Genomic DNA, 26985 nt, shown 5'->3' with positions numbered 1-26985 from the left:
CTGGCTTTCACCTGTCCCATAAAGCAGGACAGCGTCTTCAGGCAATTTGGCCAGGGATGCCTTCTCAGAGTCTCCTATCCAGCACACTGGATTGACCTTCATGGTGATAGTCACAACTGTAATCATACAATTATTTGCAAAAAAAATTCTCTGTTTACTGACTGTTGTTTTTTTAGGTGCCGTGACTGTCTTTCCCAGCTACCTCTCTGTGTCCGGTATCCAGTACAGAGTGTAGCCCATAGTCGATACTCAGTATCTGCCAAAATAAATGGTGGAGAGAATGTTACCATTCTCATCTGTAAGTACAGATGGTCAGTGTTAAGCACCATAATTCAAAGATTCTCCTGAGTCCAGGAAAGCTTTTTTTTTTTAACTGATTATGACATTTTTGTACGACGAACTCAGTCTCCAACCAGGAATTATTTTCCATACAGACAGCCTCCACCGCCAGTCACATACAGTGTGTGAGATAAAATCTAATTGCCCTGTTTACAATGAACTCTATTCAGGAAGGCCTTCACTGTGGCCACTCAATATTCCCTGAGTTTTTTTCCTCTACCTTTGTTCATGCAGCTCCATTAATCTCAAATAGCTACTCTCCTCCAAACACTCTCTATTTGTTGAAAACCTATTAATTCCTTAAGTCCTATCTCGCGCACCATCTTTTCTGTGGAGCCTTTTGAAATCCCTTAATTAGATGAAATCTCCGATGACTCTAACCTTACTCTACCTTAGGACATAGTGATTCATGTGCTTGCCTTTACCCTCTTACTAAAACGGCCCCCCCTAAAGATAGGGAACACTTATTCATTTTTTTTTACCATAACTTCAGTCATTAAACAAATATGCGTTGATCTCCCATTATGTGCCAGGACCTGAGCTAAGTTCTGGGGGTGTAAGATAAATGAGACCTAACATCTGCCTTCAAAGGGGTCACCATTTTCTAGGGCAGAAAACAAATGTCTAAAGGCACAATTGTAGAATAATAAAGCACAGCATCGGGCACAATGATGGGATGAAGAGAGAAATGACCACCTCTCTGTGGGCTGATATGGGAAGTGAAGATACTAGAATGGTTAGGGGCAAGTGAGAAGCTTCAGAGATGAGATTTTTCCAGGCGTGAACTATACATGGTAGGTGTTCAGCTTCTTCCACTTATCCTACTTATTTGAACTGACCTAAGCACAGCTCATAACATGAAAACGAGTTAAACAACCTCTATCCTATTTTCTTCCATCTCTTCAGTTTTCTGGATGTCTGCTGCAATGTTTTGTGGATCCCGTACTCTAATTTTCCTACTTTCAGCTGCCTTTATGTAACAGCACAATATGCCCTACCTCAATCCGTGCACCGCTTGGCCTTACCCAGCACCTGCTCCATGGACCCACGCTGGTTGCCTCTTACCCTGAAGTTGTAACATTGTTTCCAATAGCAGATAGCACAACAAGCCATATCAGACATTGGGACCCTGTGGAAGTAGTCACCTCCTATACCAATGTATGTAACTGCACAGGCTGAGGAAATGAGACAAGAACCCAAGTCCAGTTTGTTGTTCTCAGCCAGGCTACAGGCAATGTAGGGTAACAGCATCATCAGGAGAGATTTCAGAAAGTGCCCCAAGACTGAGCCACTAAGTTTGCCTCTCTCTTTTTCACAATACCTCCCAATCACCGTTGAACCCTACTCTTCATTTAAAAACACGCTGTTAGATTGGTAGGCCCTAGGCCTAGAGACTTGTTTCAGAAAGTGTGGCTGGACATGACCACAGGACTTTGTAGTGTGAACCAGCACTACAGTGGGTAAGGTGGCAGGTGACACCCTATTTTATCCCAGGAAAATTACCCCTGATCTCGCGGGTTAACTTAGAAACAAAGGCAGCTCTGTAATGTTCTTCCTACCACACGTTCTATAAAGTGAGAACTGGAATTAAATTCAGCTTAAATTTTCAAAAGATGGAAACTTTTACCTTTTGCCAAATGGCCTGCCCCAAACTCCCTCCCCTGTTGTGTGTTGTCCATAATTAGCTCTTTCTATCAACAAGATGGCGGAAGGGCGGTAATTGTCTTCCCCTTCTCTACGTAAGTGATGTAGCAGTAATTTTAGAATTGTTTCTTTTGTCGGCCCCTCCCATCAGTATGGTTTACTTAGGCAGAAAGATTGAAACCATGCCTGACATCCTTCCAACAAAGTGTTCATGGAAGCTTCCGTGTCAGTGGGACACAGGACATTTCCCGATTTGCACCTCCCCCCAAAGTGGCTTTATGAGGAAGGAGCAACTGCCCTCACTTCCCAGATGAGGACACAAGACGAAAAGTTAGAGAACTTGCAGAGATCACGTGGTGAGCAGAAGGCGGCTTCAAATCCAGGTGTCTGGTTCCATAACCCAGGCTGCTGTCACCACCTCCGGCAGCTGGTATTTCACGTAACATCGTTGGGGCGACAGACATTGAGGAAATGATGAGCTTGTGCACGCCACACTGTCCCAGGCTGGTTACACAAACGAAACTGTCACTCCCGCATGTCCTTTGGTCCCATTCTCATCCCGAGGTCGGGATGGGTAACGATGTTCTCCCACACTAGGCTTCTAGCTTCCACGGTCTCCTTTCTCTTTGACAACCATTTTCTCCTCTTTGTTTAAGATTCTGTATCATCTGTCTTTGATCCAAGCACCTCTCCTTTCTTCTCCAGCGTGTTGCTTCCCAGCAGTCCCCCAGTTTTATTATTTGGGATTTCAGACCTCCCTTCCTCTTTCAGCTGTAAGCTTTGGGCTTTCTCTTCATCTGAGGGGATCATTTGCCCATGCTGTTTCTTTCATTTAGTTTTCTTTTTCATTTTCAGCCATATATTCCTTTCTGCTCCCCATTATTCTAGATTTTATCATACTGCCTTAATCTTCACTAACAGGCTGGAAAGAGTTGTCCCTCCCTCGCACTTCTGACACCAGCCTTTTAACTATGAGGAAGGACTATCAACATCCTCGTTATTAATTGTATTGATCGTGCACCTATTTCTTCAGGGTTTTGTATGGTTTTTGATTTACTCACACCGTGAGTATCTTCTCTGTGACCCAACAAAAACGAACTGGCATGTTTTGATGTAATTGTCATTAAGGGCTCAAACTTCACAGTGCTAGGAATTTATGGCAAGAGATAGGATAATGTACTCCCACCTGGAACCACTGTACCTCATTAGTGAGGAATAGAAACCTTTCCAGAAAATAGCCTCCAGAAAACAGGCTGCCTTCCAGCCATCTCAAATTAGTGGGTTTTCTATTTTAAGGCCTTTTCACACCAGTCACTAAATCTGATGTGAAACATCAATCTTTCTTCTCTCAGACTTGTATCCATTACAAGATAATGTAATGGATTATATAAATTCTGTCCTCAGAAAGATTTACCTGTTACTGTCACGCGATGCATAAATAAAGTAGAGAATAGCCTAACTTTTTTTTAGTAACATGAGTCATATCCCTCACATTGGGATTGTAGTTTAGTATTTCTTTTCTATTTAGGAAAGGAAGCAAAGGCAAACGAGTTTCCAGAGCACAGGAGCTGTGATGGGGAAACCGCGAAATGCAATGCATCAAAGCAACACAAGGTGTCACTTTTACATAGGCCTGCGCTTCCAGCACAGAGCTGCCTGGGGTCCGTGCAGGGCGTGGGGAGGGGGAAGCACCAAGCAGGCTTACAAATGCTTCAGAAGCACAAAGGGAGCCAGAATTCTCACTTTTCCATCAATATGTGTAACGACATCTTGAAAAGTCCCCCCGAGCTGGAATTATCCCCCTGTAGCTATATAAGCCCTCACAATACAGTGAAGGTTCCTGTACAGAATACAGTGAAGTACTCTGAGCGCATTCCCACTCAGAATACAGTGAAGTTGCCCCTTTCTGGACAGCACAGGGCCTCCACGTAAGCTTATTCTCATGGCCTAGCATGATCTTTCTCTACGCTTCCTTTACTTGTATTCTTCTAACATTTTAATTTGAGGGCGATCTATTGAAACAGACCCCTGACTTCCTTTTTCTGGCCTTGCCCAAGTAACCCATTTCGCACATTGCTTCTAAGCTTACCTAGAGAGCCAGTTCTCATCCCAGTGCTCTCTTCAATGGTCCAAGCTAACGTCAGGCTTGGCAGAGATTGTTAACTTTCACTTGCTGCTATGACAGATCACCACACACGTAGTGACTTGAAACACTATACTTGCTTGCTGTCTGTAGGTCAAAAGTCTGATACAGATCACATGGGGCTAAGGTCAAGGTGTCTGTGGGGCTGCAGTACTTTCTGGAGGCTCTAAGGCAGACCCCTTTCCTTGTACTGTCCAGTTTCTATAGGTCACCTGAATACCTTGGCTCATGGCCCCTTCCTTTGTCATCAAAGCTAGCACCATGGGGCTAAGTCCTTTCCTGATGCCACTTCTCTGATTTTTCATAATCACAACTTCCTCTAATTCTTTTAAGGACCTTTGTGATTACCCACCCAGGTAATCCAGGACAATCTTATTCTGAGGTCACCAGGTTAACAACCTTAATTCCATCTGCAACATTAATTCCCCTTTGCCATGTATGTTAATAAATTTATTGGTTCCATGGACATCTTTTTTTTTGGGGGGGGGGGTTCATTATTCTGCCCACCACACAATGGAATTGAAAGTGCTTCAAGACTCTTAGGATGGCCCAGTCAAACTCTCCGTCCTAACCCCCTTCCAGGGGCAACCTGATTTCTCACGTGTCAAATGCCTCAGCCATACTGAACTTCCCATGAACAGGCCATTGTCCATTCTTGACTCCTGCAACTTGGTTCATGCTGTTCTCATTGCCTAGGCAGTTCTGTAACATCTTTGAAAATGTAATCTTCATCCTTCAAGTGCTCTCTACTCTGGGAAACTGCAATTCAAGGGGAACTGATCCCTCCCTCATTTGTGCACTCATTGACTATCTCTATAGCTATATATACATTCTATCTCTACTATATATATATATATATAGGCTGGGCTCCCAAAGACACACTTTTCCCCAACCATTGCAACTGTAAAATCATAAAAGGTGGTAGACATATTTTTTGTTAAATGTTTGAAAGAGTATATTATAGGTTATGCTGAGCTGCCACCACAAACACACACACCCCCCCTCCACAAATCAATGGTTCAACAAAACAGGTTATTTCTTGCTCATTTACAATACAAATCAAGTGTTCCTGGTCTGCTGGTACCTCCTAATCCATGCTGACACCAGAACCGGATTCCTTTTATATGCTACCTCTATCATCTCAACAGAGTCCCTTCTTATTTTTGAACCCAGATAGTAGAAGGAAAAAGGGGCCATTCAAGAGAGTCACTTGCCATTTTAAAAGCCTTGGCCTGGAGGCCACTTCATTTCTGTTTAAATTCCCTTGGAAAAAACTGAGTTGCGTAGTCAAAAAATGCTGCAAGGGAGCTTAGAGAAATGCATTCTAATCATATACCCACCCCCAATAAAATCTGATTACCAGGGAAAGAGAGTAATGGGTTTTGGTGGAAAACCGTGCTCTCTGCTATATACAAAGTGTTCATGAGGATTCGGGCTCCTCCACGGTGCTTGCCCATCACTGGTTGGGAGTCACACTTCCATCCTACCAGCTCTTACAGTGTTTGCACAATGCATCTCTCCATCCTTACAGCCCATTTCCTTGTGATGCACGCCTGACATCTGCCAAAACAAAACCATCAGGTCCACTGAATGGGGAAACATTTGAGGTGGATATAAATTTTACATTTTACAAGAATCTTCCTTTAAGAATATTTGTTAAATACCAATTTGGTAAAAAGAATATTAATTTCCCCTTAGAGGACAATTACGACCTGGTTAAATAAAGCACATGTGATTCTAAAGTCCTCAGAGAGATTTTTAAAAGTCGAGAGGAAAAGGAACTATTGTTTCTCGGTATAAGATGTCTAGCAAGGTGGTAAGGTGGCATATAACAGGACTTGACAAAAGCTGAGATTTTGGCAAGAATGTTAGTTAAGAGCACGGTTTTGGAGTGAGATGGATTAGTTCTGCTTTTATGGGTGTGTAACTAAGTAAATTAAACTGTCATTTTGAGGTCTTTTTTAAAAAAATATATATGTATTTATTTTTAAAGAGAGGAGAATGGAGGGAGAACGAGAAGGAGAGAAACATCGATGCCGGAGGGAAACATTGATGGGTTGGTTCTCATACACACCCCATTATAGACTGAACCCATAACCCAGGCACGTTCCCTGACCAGGAATGGAACCGGTGACCTTTCACTTCGCAGGATGCCCAACCAACTGAGCCACACCAGTCAGGGCTAAACTGGCATTTTCTACATCTGTCACATACAGGGAAAGGCTTACGATTTTTAGAAAGTGTAGATTTAGTAAACTCTGCAAATTACTTAGAATGTCTGTTCTATAAGTACTCTAAAACGCTAGCTTTTATTGTTCTTGAACATTGTTGAACAAGGAACTGTGTATTAACCTTTTAGATTTTTTAAGTGGATGTACAAGGGATAGAGACAAATGGAAGTTTTTGAGTTAAAAACGAGGTCAGGAAAGCTGAAACACAAAGAGCTGATGTTTACAAGGACAAACCAAAGATCTTTCAAGGTTTTTATATTTACAAGAACAAAATAAGGAAGTTCTTTGGGTTAACAAAGCAAAATCGTTTTGTTCATAAGGATTGCACTCCAAGTCAAACAAGCACTTGAGAGGGTGGGTGAGGAGACCGTGTAGTTGAAGTATCGGGAAGAATCAATCTGCTCTCAGTGATGTTGTGCCCTGGCTCGTGATTTCTGCATTCCAACGTGAAAAACTCACAAGGAAGGTCGAAAACTCAATACTGAGTTAATCATACGGAACCACAGGGCCAAGAAAAGAGATGCAGGAAAATTAAGAAAACACAGCTCCCATTTTCAAAAGGAGAGTAAGATAAATAGTGGTAACTACAGGCCAGAGCTTGACCTTTGGCATTCAAAAGATCCTAGGGCATTTCTCCATCAGGAAGGACTTGACAAAACCTCAGGTGTGTGGCCTTCTGGCCCATCGACAAGATTTCATATTGTCGGAGCCATCCCTGTATCCCTGGGGTGTAGCTTTCTATAAGTTTGCTGTGGCTGAACAAAGAAAGCAGGCATGTCAGATTTCTGCAGAAATTATGGTCCCATGAAAGATTTTGAGGAGATGGGGAAGGCTGGTATCTTTCAGAGTACAAAGTGGTCTTGGAACTTCTTTGGGTTGAATTCCGTGGAAGATTTGTCACTGGCCTGTGTTCCTGAACTATGAAACATGAATATTTGAGGTAAGGAATAGTTTCTCTTGATAAATAATTAAGAAATACTGTGGACAGTAAAAGAAAAAAAGATTCTAGCACAAGTTACCCTAGTTCCTCGATGAGACGTCCTGTTAAAACTCCACCTTTAGAAACTCTACTGCATCAAAAGTATACATCAGTTTTTCAGGGGCAAACTGATTTGGGGAATGTGACAATGTAGGTGGGCAAAGTAAGTGTCTTAGGATAACCACACGAGCTGAGCAGAAGAAGCTGCGAAGTATAAAATGGCAACATGTTATGCTGGAGTCCAGATAGGTTTATTGAAGCCTCTAATTACATCCTTCTGGGCAAGACATTTTAAAATTCAGGTGGGTGAAATTTCCTCTTATAGATATAATTGGTTGTGTTTCCTTGCTTAAGCCAAAGTGATAAATGTGTGTTACCCAAAAGTAACTTTCTTTTTATTTTAGGACTTTGATCCAAGTGTTACTGTACAACTGAAGGAACTGGTAGGAATTATTTTAAAATTTCATATAAACAATATTGTGATGGGTTAAGAGTATGGACTTTGGAACTGGTAGAGTCCAGACTCTGCCACTTATTACTTGTGTAGCTTCACACAAGTGAGCTAACCATTCTGAACCTGTTTCCTCATCTATAAAACTATCACAGAGAAAGAGCATCTACACATTGCACGGATTACATAACTATATGGAATTTCATGGGATAAAAACACTTATCATGTAGTAAGTGTCCGTTATGGTGGAGACAGTTACAATGCTGGTGTTCCTAAAGATACCGCCTCCCGACAACAGACTTTCCAAACAGAAATGAATGAACCCAATGCAACAAGATGAAACTGCATTGCCTTCTGCAAATTGAGTAAAACAGTGTTTTTGTAAAGGGAGGGAATAAAGAAGACACAGTCTGTCACAGGCAGGTATCGGAACATTTGAACCCTTTCAGAAACTACATTCAGGGTGAATCAGTGAAAAGATGTAACTACCAACATGCCTACCATCCTCTTTAATGGCATCTATAAAAATATAGGAAGTAATCTAAAGCAAAGATCAGAGCCACTGTGCTTTTTGCTGTCAAAGGACATTGATAATCTTGTAGGTGATTCAAGGTCCAGTCTAAGTGGAATGCAAACAAAACAGAAACATATTCAGACAAGACTAGTCAGGAAAGAAAAAAAATGTGTCATTGAATAATGACTTGGAGAGCAGCGCTGAGGTTGTTCCTATTTGGGACTACTATGAAAAATAAGCTGCTGTGGATATTTTTTTATATACCGTATTTTGCTGTGTATAATGCGCACCCATGTTTTTGGCCCAAACTTTCAGGAAAAAAAATATTTCATTTTAATTTTTTAATTCAATATGTTATTTATTTATATTTAGAAACAAAACCGGTTATCATATTCCAGGGTATGATTTTGCATATGGATGTCTATATTGCTCTCTAGAGTTACACTTTTAATTCATAAGCATAAAGAAAAGAATTAAAAACATTTATATAGATATGGAATTAGTACTACCCATGTATGATGTGCATCCTTATTTTTCCCTCCAAAATTTGGGCAAAAAGTGCACATCATACACGGGTCTTTCTGTGGATATGCTTCCATTTCTCCAGGGTAAATACCTAGGAGCAGAGTTTCTGGGCTATGTGGTAGGTGTACGTTCACCTTCATTACAAGCTGCCCATTTTCCAATGTGGTTGTACCATTTGACACTAATTTTTTACTTTTCTGGTATTTTAGTTAAGTCTCGTTGATGGATCATTTTATGCTACCCTTAAAAACACAGACTTCTGGCTTTCTTAGAAAAGAAACTGGAAGACTGACATTGGACCTCTTTAGCCAAAAATAAGTGGAATTGAACATTCACCAATCCTTTCAGGTGGGAGCATAAACAGCCCGATTTCCCACAGACCTCACCCATCACTGCAACTCTGGGCACCCATTTGGTAGCAAGGAACACCTCTATGCAGGAGTTCGCATACCTGATACAATGGGAGACTGGCAAGATCCCGGCCACCTTTACCGCTTACAATAGACCACTGTTCACTCCTATTTGCATGTGAGTAAGAACTTGAGCTTCCGTATGTGTAAGTGTTATCTCAGAAACCGCTTTTACTTCCTCGGCTCCCTCTCCTTCAGCTGCACCTAGAAGAGGCTGAGAGACGAGCAGCTAGGGAAGAAGGTTCTAAAGGTAGTGCAGGATATCCCAAGTTATGATTTAGTGTAACCTCGGGCTATGTCCCCAGCCCAGTATTCTGTTATTTACTTAATTTAAACCTAATGATACGAAACACTGTTGCTATGCTGAGGTCCTCTTACCCTTGCAAGGTGCTTCAGTCCCCTGGGGGAAGAACCAAACAGATGGAACCCTTCAGGCTGCAAATGCAGAAGAGCTAGCTGGATGTGTGCTCCCTGTCCTTGATGTGAAGATTCTGTCACTTTTAATCCTCCAGCTTGTTTACTTTTCTACTACATAAGAACTGGGATTGTTTAGCATTGTTTAAGCACTGTTTAAGTTGTCATTGAGCTTTAAGACAGGAAAATAGAACCTTCCAATTTCCCACGTGAATGTAGAGCAAGTCGGATATTAACATCGAGGTAAAACACTTCTCGGGGCAATGGCAGAATAGGCAAGTATCACTCAAACCCTTTTAAAGCTCACAAACATGTGGAATTCAGATGTCAATTCATACATGAGTACATATCAATTATTACTATTTAATCTAAATAAATGCACCAACATGCTTCCAGCCCTAAGAATGAATAGCCCATTTATTTTTATACATGTTTATGTTCATTCAAACACAATTTGCATACACATTTATTTTCTACCAGCCATTAGAAATGGGTCCTGTCACTAACAGTTAGGAGTTGCTGAGCCAGGCATTCTGCCGAACCTTTACAGCGGGGTGTGACGGATCCTCACACAAACCCTGAGATCAGGGTTTCTCGGACTTGGCAGTCTCGGCACTTGGAGCTGGATGTGCCTTATAGGATGCTCAAGCAGCATCCCTGGCCTCTAGCAACCCTCTGCAGACAAAATTACCCCGTGGTTGACAATCATTACTTTAAGGTAAGTGTTATTATTTCTGTCCTATAACAGAACTTATCCAGGGACACAGACCCAGCAAGAGAAACATCGAGACAGGAACCTAGGCAAGTTTAGATCTCTGCACTAATTGATATCATTTCCAATTGATTTTAAAGATACATGAGCAAGGTTACATCTATGTATGTAGAGGTAAGGCTTTTATTAATGTTTACTCTTATGTATGTATGAATCGAGTATCTACTAGTTGCAAAGTACTATTCCAGAGTGAAAAGTGATAATAAAGTTGACTTACCCACAGCCACTGGAAAACATCTATCTTGTCTTTGGTAAACAACTAATTCACAATTGAGGGCAGAAATTACATGCATTCAAATGTGCGTAAAGGTTGAAATATGCAGAAATATTTCTTAAAGGTGACCTTTTAAGCATTCTAGTTCCACTAAAGCTTTGGCATCGTTGCAGAAATATGTTATACAAATGCTAGATTATTACCTGTGGTAGACATGTATAGTGAGACATACATATATTCAGAGAGCATAAGGGTTGGGGATGAAAGGGAAGATAACATAAATTCTAAGGCAGGGGTTAAAATCGAAAGGGCCTCAAAATTAAACACGTGTAGTCAGGATTCTTTGATTTAGATGAAATAATCATTTCTATATTGATTAATATGGTTCTTAAGTCAAAACCCCCCTATTTTCCTTTATTATTGCTTTTTTGTAAAGTAATATATTTTTGGATATGATTTAGATAGCATTTTAACAACCACCATAAGAAACTGCTTTGATTCCAAAATCAGCATTCTTTTGCTTCTGTTACACTTACAAGGTCAAGGTCCTTGGTTTTAATCTTCTATCTTGAGCCTGAACAGCTATCTCCATCAACTTAGAAATCAGTATTCGTACAAGCCATTATGCCAGGCACTGTGGGGGATATTACACTATTTGCCATCAAGTTGGGAAGCCTAAACTTAACTTTATATGTATATTCAGTTCATGAATTGAATTTAATATATATGCTACCTATACAGATCAATACCTCAGGTAAAATAAATGTGAGTTGAGAATAAGTGCTTAGGACGGCAGAGAGTTCGTCTGCATTGTTCTGTGGGAAGGGCTCAGTGGATGAGGAAGTACTTAGGGATGCTTCTTGAGCGGGAACAAGTTGTAGAGATAAGAACCATTCAGTGAATCGTCAGGATTTTTGTCCTTGTCTCTTCTATCTCAGAGTCCATAGTTCTGTCTACCTGCTACGTTTTTTCCCTACTGGCACCTCTTAATATTGGGATCAGTTTTGATCACATTCCTTTTTGTAAACAGAATATCTTTTTGTATTGTTCGTTTTTCATATTTCACACATGAGGCATTAGTAAGGAATTGAACACTGAGGGGGAAATCAAGATCAGGTAGCTGTTAATCTGCACTCAATGCTCTCTTAGCTCAATTACTTTCACTCGCCCATGTCTTATTTTCCTGAGAACATTTTGTTCAAGGGGCATTAAGATTTGATTTTCATAATCAGATCATGATGTCCCTTGCTTGCTTTAATGTGAGGTTTTTAGTACATAGTGAGTTAAAATCATAGGAGAGCACACTTTTGCTTGAAATTACAAATGGTTTAGATTTTAAGGCAACCAGGATTATTTTACAAGAGACAATGGCAACTTTAGATTACCCCGGCTGTCTGCATATTTGAGTACAGCTGAGTAGACTACAGTTCTTCCAAACTTATTCCCCTTTGTGAAGCTAGCTACATGCATGCCGCCTAGTTTTATGGAGGGTTCACTTACGGAATTTAGGGAGAGACAACTTGGTTTAGAAAAATAGGTTGAGGCCTAATTATATATGTATTTATTATTTGATAGGTTAAAAGATAAGAGAGACGGGGTAGAGGGGAGGAGAGATAGAGAGAAATTCTTGTTGTAAATTGGCTACTATTGTAGGAAGTTGTGAACAAACATTTAGAAACCAATGTTTTATCAAGTGAATATGAGAAAAAAACACCAATAAATCATATAATAATCAACAAAATAATATCTGCAATGATCACAGTAATCACATGTGATCACAATGTAATCACATGTAATCACAAGTACATTATTTCCATGTTCGTTATATATTAAATACGAACCACTGGGTAACAACTTCCCTATACTTCCATATCTATCTTTCTACAATAATTGTGAGGTTTTAGCATGAGGTCAGGTAAGGAGGATGAGGTAAGGGGAAAAAAGAAATAAATGAGATCACATTACATAAAAATTAAGTCATCAGCTGTCACTCGAATACTGTGGAGTGGTGAGTGGAATCTCATGAATGATTAAACACAAGAACAAAAATGCTATTATGATCATTTCTCAATTGTCCACAACGACACAGGACAGTTATACCAATCCAAATGTCATCTATGCTTAATACCAGAATATTACTAGTACTTTGACTCACGTGATTTTTAATATGTTGACTGTGTGAAGAATGTACTTCATCCCAAATAACGGCAAACTCCTCCTGAAAGAATGCTGTGCAATAAGAAATCTTCCTAATTTGTTCCTGTCTCTTAACAGTGAGTCAATTAATGTCAACCCAAGAATGACCATTATCTCATAGTTGCCAGATGATAATTTAAAAATATATATAATAGAGAGTGAAACAATGTTTACTAGATGCTAGGGACTTTTATTTTTTTAGAGAGAGGGGGGGAAGAGAGGGAGAAAGAGGGGGAGAGACACATCGATGTGAGAGAGAAACATCAATTGGTTGCCTCTCGTATGCACCCTGACCAGGAACCAAACCCGCAACCCAGGCGCATGCCCTGTCCGGAATTTAACTGGTGACCTTTCACTTTGCGGGATGACGCCCAAACAATTGAGCCGCGCAGGTCAGAGCAAGGGAGTATTTTAAAGGTATGCATTACTTCTCTAACACTCATGATATTCTTACAATATCTCTAAAGTATTTAATGTAACCATAATTTAATACATGAGAAATTGGCTTAGAGAATTTAAGCTTTTTGAAAGAACCCGGCTGGTAAGCCACTGAGCCAGATATGAACCCAGATCCCCTGATTACCAATTAAAAATCAACAATCAGGTTACCCAGGAAGGCTCATGAATACCCCACGGCTGCGGGAGTTCCACTGGCTGAATTACAGATGCTGGAGAACCACGTACTATCCAAGCCTACTCCTTAATTCTCTCTAAACCTCACATTGCTTGTCTGCAATACGGGGCTCATATTAGACCCTACAACTTCCTCGAGCTGGGGCAAGGAATTCAATAACGCCATGCACAGAAGTAGTTTGATAGTTTAATTTCTAGTATGCACGGCCCTTAAGTGGGCATTAAAAGATAGCTTTCACTGTTAGTCTTAGAGTCACACACCTGCATTTTTGCAATTATCTTAGGTCTGGGTAGCCTACCTGGGCTTTCAAAGTGTTTTCATACACAGAGTATCCACACATATGTTCTTTAACTCTTGTAGAGGCTTAACACAGGCAATTTTAAGGTTAGGAATGACAGAAATTTCAGGTGCCAAAACTCAGCCTTTTTGTGAGAAAAAAAATTGCACAATACTCTCTCTCTTTTTTTTTTTTCCTAGGCTGGCCAGCTTTGAGATTCAGTTGTAAGTGTTTTGCTACTTAGTTTTACTTACTTCGTCTACTCACCTGAAATGCTTGGCTTTCTATATTTCTGTGGAATCAGCAACCTCTCTGTTTGTGTTCTGCCAACAACTAAGGACATTTCTAACATAATGTCATATGCATGTCCCCTCTCTCCGACCCCATTAAAAATGTTATCGATCAGAATAAAGGCACCCTCTCTTACTTTGTACACTCTCTTGCTCACCTCCTTTGAAGAAGATACCTCTCTCTGATCAGAAACAGGCAGTGTCACCTGATGGCGTGTTTCTTGGGGTCAGGGCGGTGCTCTGTAAATATTCCGTTAACACCTGGAATATTGTTTGACCCACGTTAGGTTCTTAATAAATTTTTGTCAAAATTATTGAACAGAGCGTGGGAACTAACTTTGTGTGAAATAACATCCATGTCTGTCAAGTGATGTGCAATTTTGTTCATTAAAAATTTCTTTTAAAAAGCTATTTTTTTGCCTTAAGCCTTTGAATAACTCTAGGAAAGTTTTAGAGAGCACAGAGAAATGCAGAGTATTGCACCCAATGCCCACCTTTATTGTCACACTTTCCTTCATCCTAAAAGTCTGTTGCTCCCCCGCATATCCTTCCAGCTGTCCTGTTGCCTGAAATGTATGCATTTGGACTTAAGACACAATATCAGATTGTGGACTTTATTATTAGCACAAAGAGCGTTATACTCTAACTGTTCATTTTATTTTTTCCATTCAACTTTATTTTTGAGATCAGCCATGTTAGTACACATAGATCTAGTTCACATTAATTACTATATGTCGAGGTGCTACCTGATTTATAGATACCACATTCAGTTTATCCATTCCCCTGGTGATGGGAACAGAATGAACACTGATTGACAATGCTGAGTCACATAGTCTTGTACCTGTCTCCTTGTCCATGTGAGAAAGAATATCTCTAAGATACATACCTGGACGTAGAATCTGGGTTGTGTGTATTTTCAACTATTTTGGTGTCACATACTACTTTGGTGCACACCCATATTCAAGCAGTCATAATGCCCATTTCAAAGATGCCCAGCATGTGCCCAGTCTTCCTCGCCCAATAAGTTACTGCCATGGCCACTAACTGGCCTCTATGCAGCGCCCCTCCACCCACTGTCTCCCACACACAACAGTCTCTGAGATACTTCTGTAATTTAATTCTGATTCTATCACCTTTCTGCTCAGAGCCCTCAAAGGACCCCGTTTCATGGGAGTAAAAGACAGAGACTTTCCAATGTCTTAGGAATCACAGCCACAGTGCAGAGCTGTTTGTTTCTTTCCCTTTGCTGTTCCTTCCTTGCTCTGCTGAGGCAGATGGGACGTTCTCTGCAGCTCCATCCCTATTCCTGGGAGTGGGCATCGGGGTTACTTGTCTTACCTGGAGGGTGCAGTGTGTTGTGGTCCCTGTTTAATTTGGTTTGGTGTCCTACTGGAGCCCCACCCCTGGGGAGGCAGGCACCCCCTCCCTGCTCAGCCTGCAAACTATACCCAGTTTACTTAGATAAGCAATGCCTCAGGGGAAAGGCAGTTACTGTTCCGGGTTCCTGCTCTGCCTTAGGATGACAGTCTGTTTTGCCCACCCATTCTGCCATGGCTGGGCCTCTTAAAGTGTTAGGGTTTAAAAAAAAAGTCCAGGAATATTCATGAACTTGATGACTAACCCATATAAACATCTTATCTATTGTTAATTGAATATAATTTATTCACAAGTTTCAAACATGCATAAACTCTGTTTCTCCAGAAAAACAAGGACTGTCTTTAGCCTCCTTTCAAGACGGTGAATCTACTTTGAACACAATCAATTGTTGAATGAAACATCCTGCTTATTACCCTTAAATCCTTGCCCTTATAATTGTGATTTTAGTGGTTTCCAGTCCTGCCAAAGTTAGTCCCATCTGAAAATGCGATGAAGTTACTACATTATTTTTATATGGTACGGGTAAGCGGAAACCGCAGAATCCTCCCACTATTTTGGACTATCTGGTTAGGCTGGGACACCCGCAGCGTCTGCTTGAACTTCTGAGAGGCTTGGAAGTAGTTCATTTAGGACAGAGCAGCAAAATGACAAAATGTATGGTAGCAATATAAATTAATAAAATGAATGGTAGTGAGGATATATCTACTTTTTGATTTTTAACTTAATTTTAAACATATGAAAGCAAAAATGTAAAAACTTCCATAATTCTCACAGTACAAAAATAAATTACAAAAAGAACAGTTATACTGTTTTTTTCCTTACCTTTCCAGTCCTATTACGTAGAGGAAATACTTGCTAGAAATTTAGTAGGTGTTTCTGGTTTCCTTTATGTATGTTTACATATACTTTTTATAAAACTGAGATCATATTACATACCTCTCCTGTCTATTGCTCCATTTTTATCTTAAGTGTTCATCATGATAAATGCATAACTTTATATACTTTTTTAAAATGTACAATTACAATGAGATATATGTTGGCACAAAGGAAAATTAATACCCACAGATGAAATTATAATTAAAAAGCTGCTTTATATTGTTTTTTAAGATAATATTGTTTCTCTTTTCATAGAAGTAACTTACTATGAAAAATATAGACATTATCTATTATTTTTAACTAATAATACAAGGGCTATATTTATATTTTTATAGTTTTCTGTGACAAACAATTTTGCAATGTACCTTCATTTAGCTAAAGATTTGTATATATCTTAAGAAAAAATTCCAATAAATATTACTATGTGTGAAATGGTCATTGTAACACTTTGCTATGATGTACTCACCAAACTTGAAAAAATTATTCCCATTCCCCTGCCTCAGGTAATGATTGATTGTAAGTGAGAACGTAGAGCTCTCCCGAGTGGCAGCTGTGAGCCACCTATGGCTCTGGAGCATTTGAAATGGGGCTAGTTCAAATTGAGAAGTGTTGTGAAAAGTAAATATACACCGGATTGCAAAGACAGTATAAAAAAAAGAAACAAACTATATCATTAATAATGTTATATTGATTATATGTTGAGACTAAAACGTTCTGATACATTACACAAATAAAATATATTATTAAAGTGATTTTCCTTTGCTCCTTTTTCCTTTTGTAATTTGGCTACTAGAGAATGGAAAAGTACATTTGTAGCCACCTTATATTACTACTGAACAGTGCTGGTCTACCGTTTTGGTTTTGATTTCTTCCTCTGTATGATTAGACCTCTTGTCTTTGAGAAATAAAATGCAAAGTGAACAAAGAGGAGGATGACCCCCTGAAGGAACTTACTGACTTCGATGCAGCCAAGAGCTTTCCACGTGCCCATGAATCCCACTGAGCACCCCAGAAGCAGGGAGTAGAATCCTGCGCAGCTGATGGAATAAATTTCCATATCCCTTCACATCCTTCCCCGTATGATGCTGAGGAACCACACAGAGGCCGTACAACTGAAAACTTCGGCCCTTCGCTTTCATGTGAAAAGCATGAATAACAAGTAACAAAGCATCAGGGCTAGGACCTGCGTGTTCGTGTCCCACCACATGCGCATGTTGCAACCCTACCCCCCAGAGATGACACTGAGGAGGTGAGGCCTTCTGGATGAATGTTGTCATAAAAGAGACCCACAGCGTTCCTTGCACCTTCCCTCTAGTGAGGGCCCAGCAGGTAGGTGCGGGCTATGAACAAGGAAGAGGGTACTCACCAGAATGTGATCTCACTGGCACCTTGATCTTGGACGGCTCAGCCTCCAGAACTGTGAGAAATAAATTTACGTTGTTGGTAAGCGACTCAGTTTCTGGTATTTCAGTACAGCAAGCCAAACAGACTAAGCCAATCAGCATTCTTTACAAACACAAACTGCTTCTAGGTCGTGCATAGTTTGAACCCATTTTTTTTAAACTATATGAATTCAAAGGTATCTATCACAGGGTGGCCCTGGAGTTCCTTCTGAATCAAAAATAGATTCGAAATAACTTTGATTCACTTTTCATTATTATATGGAGCTTACTATTTTCTAAATGTTAAATAATTAGCAGTTCAAGGAGTTGATATACAAAACCTCTTCAGAACAGAATAGTCAGTTAATTATCGTATTTTTCGGACTATAAGACTCACCTTTTCCCCCAAATTTGGGAGGAAAATGGGGGTGCGCCTTATAGTCTGAATGTAGCTTAACTGGCTCGCTATAGGATTTCTGCATTAAAAGATGTTATTAAATATTTTACCACATTTTTTGCTTCAAAATTTTTTTCCTATTTTCCTCCTCTAAAACCCAGGTGTGTCTCATGGTCCAAAAAATATGGTAGTTCACCTTGTTTCCAAACATGCTAAATAGTAGCTATGTTCATATTCACAATATTTTAAAATTTAGCTTTGAGCAGAAGCAGTGTGGTTTCAGGAAGATGAACAGATCTGATCATGGAGGTATTTGAATTCTTAGCTATAACTGGTTAGATGACCTTTACAAGTTCATTACCTTTCTGGATCCCTGCTCCTCAGCTGCACAAGTCAGGTTTGTACTCGAAAGCTAAAATGCTTTAGTTGTATTTTAAACTGTTCTCTAATACACAGTCTTAAAGAAATTCTTAAATAACTCTTAAAGAAATTCAACCAAGAATATAAATCGTAGAGAGGGAAGAGGCATAGGGAACAGTCAAGTCTCCTCATCTAGAGATGCTCCCAGGGGATTCTGGGGGATTAGACACGATTGCATTTCAGAACTTTCTGTACTGAGCTTATCTGAGTGGGCATGCAAGCTCTCTCGCTAGCAAATGAAAGTCGAGCACTGAATGGAACATGTGATTGGCCATTCCTAACAGCAGCATATCTTCGAATGTGGTATCATTTTAAAATATGACAAACCTATTTCAAGTTTCGCCCTTGTAAATATCAAGAAAGATATGTACCCTTCGTTGTCCATTTCTCTGTGGTTTGCCCTTTGCTTCTTCTAGGTGTCCATGCTCATCCCACAGACCTGCTGAAAAGGTCACATTGAGGCAGCAATGTTTGGTATGTGACCCTTCAAATTCAGCGCAAGCTGACTGGGCCCAGCATAGATGTGACTCAAAGACAATTAAATAATGGCAGTGACCAGGATTTACGCATGACAGCATTCAGAAATCTGAGTTGAGCCAGTCGGCTTTCTCCTCTTGGGAATGTGATCTAAGGGCTGAGAGGGGAACAAACTTACTTCAGTGGGAAGTGTTTGTGGAAAACCAAGAGGCAGAAGTAAGCTCTGAGGTGGGCTGAGAGAATAGAAGACTTGTGGAGTAGGTCAGATGAAAAGGGAGGGCGGAAATTCCATGAGAGAAACATTAAACTAAGCTGTGGTCAGTTTTATTTTTAGCAATATTTTTCTTCTATTACATCTAAATCCAAAACATCATCACTAAGTCATGCATCGTGCTGCTCACTCATTATCACACTGCTGTTGAACAGACACACACAATGGCTTTGATCCTGCCTCTTACCATGTCTGCATTTCTGTAAAATAGGGACTGTATATGTATATACATTGTCACGGGACTCCCCTAGACAGCAACCAAAATAATGTAGGCAAAGAACCTTTAGACCATGGAGTAGAAGGTTTCTATAAGATACTAATATTCGGTTTTCAACCAATTGTTACAGACCTGGCTTCTCACTGGAATGCTTTTGACCACTGCACTTTAACTTGAAAAGGAAGATAATGTCTCTCTGTAGAATATGTGAAATAATCCACAGAGAGAAACCACTCTATTTTTTCTAAATCATGAGTTTTTAAAGAAATTGGCTAAAAATTGTTATTTTTCCTTCCTTATGACATGACAGCTGATGTCTTTTAAGGCAACTGAACTTCACTTACAACAAAATAAGTGGCATTACCCTAAGCAGGCTAACAAAGCCTTTCTGTGTCACTGCCTATGTGATGTAATGCCCTTCTTTTTCCTAAACATGCCTGGCCTCGACCTTATTGATTTAGTCTTTGTTCAGCCACCCAGCCCCAGCCTACAGCACAATCTTGTGACGGTTACTTCTCTGCAGCCCCGTGAGAGCTCCAGGCTGATGACGGACGGTGACATCACTAGGTGCTGGAATTCACAAACCCATTAGGATTACTACAAGTCTGTGTCTCCATATTGCTAAGGGTACATTCTTTCTCATGGTACCAGAATATCCTTTTGGGTTATTTGGCATTCTGAATATTTAAAGAAAAAAACTTTACTTGTAAGAGTAGAGAAATATTATAGTTTTGAAGTACATAGCTTTATCCCCCAGTTAAATGGCAACTTTTGGGTAAAGGAGTAACTATTTCTCTTTTTTCTTGGAAATCCTTAAAAGGCACTTACAGAAACTAAGGTAAGCACTCAATATTAAATTTGAGGCTGGCATGAAAACCTTCGAACTCCATGGCCACTTCCAATAAGACTGACTCTAAAAGTTAAACCAGGCTCCTCTTCCAGATTATTTTACCTCTTGGAAAATGTGCTGTTGGTAACAAACTTTCTCACTCTTAGGCTGGAGGGTTAATGTACAGATTCCTTTTCCTTAGAGTGTACTCCAGTTGTTTGGCTCACATGCAATTTGAAGAGTAATAAAAACTTCATATGATACATATTTTTTAACGTGGGAAATTTTATATTACTTTACATCGCATTTGATTTCTTGAATGACTTACTGCAGCCTTTTGAAAATACATCTTTGGAGTTCACTATACCAGTCACGCCTTTTAGGGTTCTTTATTTGTATTTTTTGTCAATAATGAAATTATATAATGTCATTTCAAGTTCATCCTATCCCATATACACTTGCACACAAGCTGGGGTAATTCACTTACGTAGTTCAACATCCCCTTTGTTGCAGATGGTAAATGTGCAGATTTCGCCTTCAAGGAAAGAAATTCTTTCACAAAACAATTGCATATTCCCCTCATTATTTCTCCTTGCCAATGCTTTTGTATTGTTATTACACCCTGTCAGATTAGTAATTAGCAGGCAGCCTCTGTATGACATAAATGCATCTCTCCTGCTTTCACAAAAGCCCCTTTAGCGACTCAAAGCATAGAACTCTAGATGGCAAAAGACAGAGAAAATAAATGGTACAACAGGAATAATGGCAAGAGCCGGAGCAGCATCAGGTTGGGGCATTTCTTTTGATCAAGGGGTTGTGTTGCAATTGCTGCATGAAGAATGTGCTAGAACCTGGGACAGGTGGCTGTGACCTTTGCAATTTTGTTATACCTATTTGAATAAATAATTGAATTAATAGCCTTGGTCAAAATCTGAAGGAGAAAATTAGCCAATGAAGGAAAGTACCCTATACTAAATCTTCTGATAAAAAATAACGATAACAAGGGCTAATCCACAGGTGGACTCAAAGACACACAAGACTACAACACAGCAGCCATTGCCCAGTAGAGTCAGACATTATGTCCCTTGGAGATGGGGTCAAAGGGAGCGTTGACTAACATAAACCTGTATTTGGGAAAGGTTTAGTCTGCCTGGATATTTCTCAGAAGAAAACTAATTCAATAAGCAATAACCGAGGTAAAATTATTTTGTGAATTCCTGTACTAAGGCAGCTGAACAAGACTGGTTTCCTAAATTGTAGAGCCCAGTGCAAAAGGAAACTTGAGGGGTGCTTGTGCAAAAGCAGGAAGATTTTCAAAATACTGACAGCAGAGCCTTAAACCAAATGGGGGTACTTTTAAAGTGTGGCAGTCTGTGCCACTATACTGTCACACGCCTATGAACCTGGCCTTGTTCCTGAAGGCAGGTGCCACCGGACTGGCCTCAGGCTGCTCTCAAATTAATATCATCTAAAAATAACTATCTCTCGGAACTATGTAAGGAACACAAAATGGCAAATATTTGGATTGGCTCTCTGAATTGTAGAGGCATTTTCAGAAAAGGAGTCGTTTTCCCTGGGTACCATCCCTATTTCATACTACCAGTGCCAATGGTACCAATAACCATGGTTACAGCTACAATTATGACAGGAGACTGATGATCAGTGTATAGCCAATGACCACATTCTCTCAACTCCAACACACGTCCATATGACACGCAAAGTATAGACCGATTGACAGCCTCGATAGAGAGGAAAATAATTTAACACCATTATGTTACATGTATACAAGGGGCAACCCCCCCAAAAAAGAATTCATTTATAAAAAACTGTGTATTTATTCTTACATGTTTAAACTTCCATCACCTTCAAAGTACTCTCCATGTGATGCAGTACACCTATTGAGATGTTTCTTCCACTGCTCAAAACAGTTTTTGAACTCATCAATCTTGAGCCTTTTAGTGCATCTGCCATTTTTTGTTTCACCTCTTCCACATCAACAAAACATTTCCCTTTGAGGACTTTTTTCAAACAACAACAACAAAGTCACTTAGGGTGAGGTCAGGTGATTAGGGAGGGTGGGGCACAAGGGTCATGCCATTTCTGGTCCAAAACTGCTGAACACTCAGCGTGGTGTAGGCAGGTGCACTCATACGTCACCCATCATGAAATGGGCAAACAGAATGAAAGGGTCCTCCAAAAACATTTCCGTAAACCCAAACGCAGCCTCTCACTACACTGCCAGCTGGTACCCTGATACAGATGGGTTCCTAGAACATACACCTAGCAGGGGAAGCCTGTCTTATAAGGGGCCCACTCTCCAGAAGATAATTCCATTTCTGTTTATATGTTTGTTTACTTGTTTTGGATCGCCCTTGTAAATGAATTTTAAGATGTCATCTGTTTTCCAAAATATTTACATATTTTTATATGCAGGTTAATACTGAGTAAGTGCATTAAAATATGTTATTGAAAATGTGATCTTACCACAAAAGGTTGTTTATTTATTTTCTCAATTAAGGGGACATATGCTGTACATACATAGTGTTAAGTGCATCAGTAAAATTCTCATGATTGTGAAGACAGAAAACATTCATCCCTTCATCCATTTATTCCACTAATATTTACTGAAGACTTCGTATTTCAAGGACTATTTTAGTCATTGCAGTTAAAAAAGTGAGTAAGCCCTAACCATAAAGGCTCAGTTGGTTAGAATTTGGAATTTGGAAACTTGTGCCTAAAATAGGTAATCAAAGAGTATATAATTTAGGCTCCTTCCTTTGGTATTCTAATATAAATGACGACTCAATTGTATTATGGCCTAGATTGAACAGAATCATGCTTTTTTTGTTTGATTAGTTCTACTCTGAGTCCCTCATTATGCTAGGCATTTTGAAAAATTAAAAAATACTAAAATATCATGATTATATATTTTTAAATGTCGATTGTCTAGTTGGACAATAAAGAAAAACACATGTGAAGACACTGAGCAAGATATTTCATTAAGGGTAGACCATATTGGGAGAAGATTGACAATGCGTGGCTAATCTTGGAAGGTCCGTCCCTCTTTCTAAAGTTAAGGAGAGAGACCTGCTCTAGTTAGGTAAGTGTTGGAGGAACCACCTAATATACATTGATTGAAAATGTTCAGGGATTGCTGATTTTTTATTCCCAACTCTTTGTCTGAGGCATAGGAAAAATATAAGATAATCGTTCACCCAGATTTTGGGTCTATTCAAAATCTTCTTTAATGAAAGGAGTTTTTTATTTAAGATTTTGCTAGAGATTGTACTGTTTCTCATTGAAAGGTGTGTAATGAATGTATTATAAAGGTACGGACCTGTAATTTAACCTTGGGGAGACATAACTTCCAGAAAGAGTACTTAGTTGTTCCACAGTTCAGGATGACTGTGTGAGCAGGACAGTGGAGTAATCATGTTCATAGTCATAGCTTAAGGTCACATGTTTAGTACGAATTTCATTCTGTCTTCCTGGTTTGTTCTCAAGAAACTCCTTTAGTTCAATTATAGTGAATCTCCACATTTGGATACTCTGACCTCAGCTCACTGTGTTGAACCAGATGCAAATTATTTTTTCATTCTCCATAATTCAAAGTTCTAATTGAAATTCGGCCACATGAATAAGATATCATAGTCACAATAGTTCACATTCCCACAATGTATTTTAAAAAGTCAGGAAGAGAATAAAATACTGTTTCAGTAAGAGGGAATCTCATTGACTTTTACTGAAATAGTAGGTCAGATTTGGGGTATTATATAGGTGAATAATATAACTTTGGAAGTACTAAAATGATTTAAATGATTTAAAAGATCCATGGCTCTTAATTTTCATTCAGCAGGTTTTAAATGGATTTTGTCATAAAATGTAGTTTTATAATAATAGGTTTATTCATTACATGGCGTTTGCAGGAGCAAATAGGTCCATCAGAATAAAAGGAATGAATGACATTCTCATTAAAAAAAAAACAAGCTAACTATAAGACAAGACATTGTTTTCTGCATTTGCAATAATAAACATTTGGGTTACACATGTCTGAGTTTACACACGATCAGCTCTTTTTTTAGTTCATTCATAATCTCGACTACCTCCTTTCTCTAAGCCAGTCCTTGTTCTAAGCTCTGGGATGTAAGGAGACAGCCATTAACAAAATAGTCAAAATCTTTGCTTTCCTACAGCATAGTCACTCAGGCAGGAGGGACAGATAACAGATACATAAATAAGTAAATTACTAAAATTTCAAATAGTGATAAATATCATGAAGCAAAACACAGTAAGAGATTGAGAAAGATAAAAGTGGGGGGCTGTTGTGACAAAAGGGTAGTCAGAAAAGTATTTCAATAGGGATGATGCATTGGCATAAACCTAGAAGACAGTGCTTTAGAAGGTATTTGCAAACCTGAGGAAGAACCTTCTAGAAAAAAAAGAAAGAACAAGTACAAAGATCCTGGCTCAGATATGAACTTAGTGCCTTTGAAAAGCAAGAAGATGAACGGGACTAGAACTGAGTGTTCAAGACAGAAAGAGGCAGGGAATGGATCACAGAGGAAGGCAGGAATCGACTTAGGGAGGGCCATGCAGACAGCGCTAAGGAGGCTGTGTGTGTGTGTTTTTCCAAAGTGAGACAGCCAGTGTGATATGATTCAATTTTTAGTTTTAAAAAGACCACCCCAGTTTCTTCAGGGCAAGGCCTGAAGAAGGAAAACGGTTATTCCTGGACTACAGGGAAGTGATGAAACAGCATGCATTATGGGGCTTCTGTGCTAACGACGCAGAGATAAGATGTATTACATTATTGTCCCATTCAGAAATCCCAGTGTTTGCTCCCGAATCGGGGAGAGGGAGCTAAATTGATTTGATGATGTCGGTTGCATCCAAAGGAACCCATTTAAATGATATGAATGGATAGAAACAACCATATTTCAAAGTTAATCACTGGCCTACACTTGTAAAGTTCAAAATTATTTGAGCGTAGTCTTTCCATCAGATACTAGGAAGGGAAAAATATCCAAGAAGGAATATTTTGAATGGTAGTCACTTGGTTCTGTTGAAAAGAGAGTAGCTATACCATATAAATAGATAAGCAGAAATTAAGCTCCAAGATAGATCATTATAAAGCAGGAAAAGAAAAATAAAAGCTTACAACCACTGCTCTGGTGACTATATATTTACGTAATCCCGATATTGCAACCCTGTGTAATAATAATGGTTTAAAAACAATGGCTACATTTTTGAATGTCAGTTACTAGACAGTCTGTTACGTGATTTGCTTTATCTTATTTACTCCTCTCCTCACTCTGATGTGGACATTATTATTACCCATGTTTCTAAAGTCGAGGACACTCAGGTGCAGAATGTTTGAGTAAGGGTTTTCCCTCCCTCCTCACAGAGCCAGTGATTCCCAACTTTGCTGGGTGGTTTGGGGTGGGGCTGGGGCTGGGGGTGGGGTTGGAAGGGCTTGTGGTTGGGGCAGGGGATGAGGGTGGAACTGGGGTTGGATGGGGTGGGATTGGGGTTAAGTAAAGTTGGGAATAAAGCCTAAACATTTCAGCTCTTAATCACTGTGTGCTACTAGCTGTTAATTTAGTGAAAAATACATCAACCCAGTTTTCCTTAAAGAGTTAAAAATAACAAGCTGATCAAGACTTTTTCTACTGGGTGTTTTGAAACACAGACAGCGCCGGTTTAGTAGCAGGCAAGTCCCACTGCAGGACAAACAGTGACCATTTTAAAGTCAGCGAGCCAACACAACCACCAAGGACATAAACGCACCAAGTGACAGCATAATTAATCCTCTGTACACAATCGATGAAGAATAGTAATGCTTCTTGGGAAGTGAAATATAGTAGAATGATCCTGAATTTTCTCTGAGTGCTGATGCCAAGTTGCCATTGGATGGGCCCTCCCCGGAGGAGACGGTAGCAAATACACCATGCCTCTCAAGGACAGCCAGGACTGTAAATTGTGAGCTATAAAAATAATCATATAAACCTTGTGCCAACAGTCATAATTTATTTGTTGGACTCACAGGTGGGGAATCGGGGTTAGCTGGCAGGTCCAGTTCGCGCTGGCGCTGGCCATCCCACGCTGCACACTACATCGTTGCTTTGTGTGTTTCCTTTAGCCTGAAAACGTAATAAAGCTCAAACAGAGCTACTCACTTTGGACAAATGGAGCTATGGATACAGATTTTAATAATGGCGCATTATAAAGTTCCTGGAGTAATGTTACATTATAAAGTGGACTGTTTTTCCTGACTTCTAGTGGGAATTTTATGCAATTACACATGGGTGCAGGCCTAAAAGCAAGGCACAGTTATCTTTAAAAACATGCAAAATTGCACTTTTCTGGCTAAAACTTGACATCACAAAGTAAAATCACTAACTGAAGGACATCCCTGTGGCAGTGATAGCTCATGAAAAAACACAGAATTGAAGAATTCAATAAATTATTGTTTAATAATTAAATATGCAACAAATGGAATAATTTACTTAAAAAACATAGATCTTAAGAAATCTTTTACTCAGTTTCAGCTGTGCCTTATATTCCAGTGATCCTGGGCAAGTCACATGGTCCCCCAGGGCCTGTGGATCGTTTAAAGTCCTTGCTACTTCGAACTCCTGAGCAACAAGCGAGATGTGGAGCAGAGAAGGGCAGTGTTGCTTTGTGTCCAGTGGTCCCCTCCAGGTCC

The 26985-nt window shown here is 39.7% G+C and overlaps 1 protein-coding gene across 1 annotated transcript in view; it reads right to left on the bottom strand.

The window, feature by feature from the left end:
- LOC139441028 (teneurin-2-like) overlaps nt 1–26985 on the bottom strand; it is a 2123458-nt gene that overhangs the window by 1986699 nt on the left and 109774 nt on the right. Inside the window, exon 2 of the mRNA XM_071221851.1 lies at nt 17653–17703. The gene's annotated coding sequence lies outside the window, so the exon portion shown is untranslated. The remainder of the gene's footprint in view (nt 1–17652; nt 17704–26985) is intronic.

Source organism: Desmodus rotundus, chromosome 6, assembly GCF_022682495.2.
Source record: "Desmodus rotundus isolate HL8 chromosome 6, HLdesRot8A.1, whole genome shotgun sequence".
NCBI lineage: Eukaryota > Metazoa > Chordata > Mammalia > Chiroptera > Phyllostomidae > Desmodus > Desmodus rotundus.
Note: the sequence above shows the minus strand (reverse complement) of the source record. Positions and strands in the feature narration are given on the sequence as shown.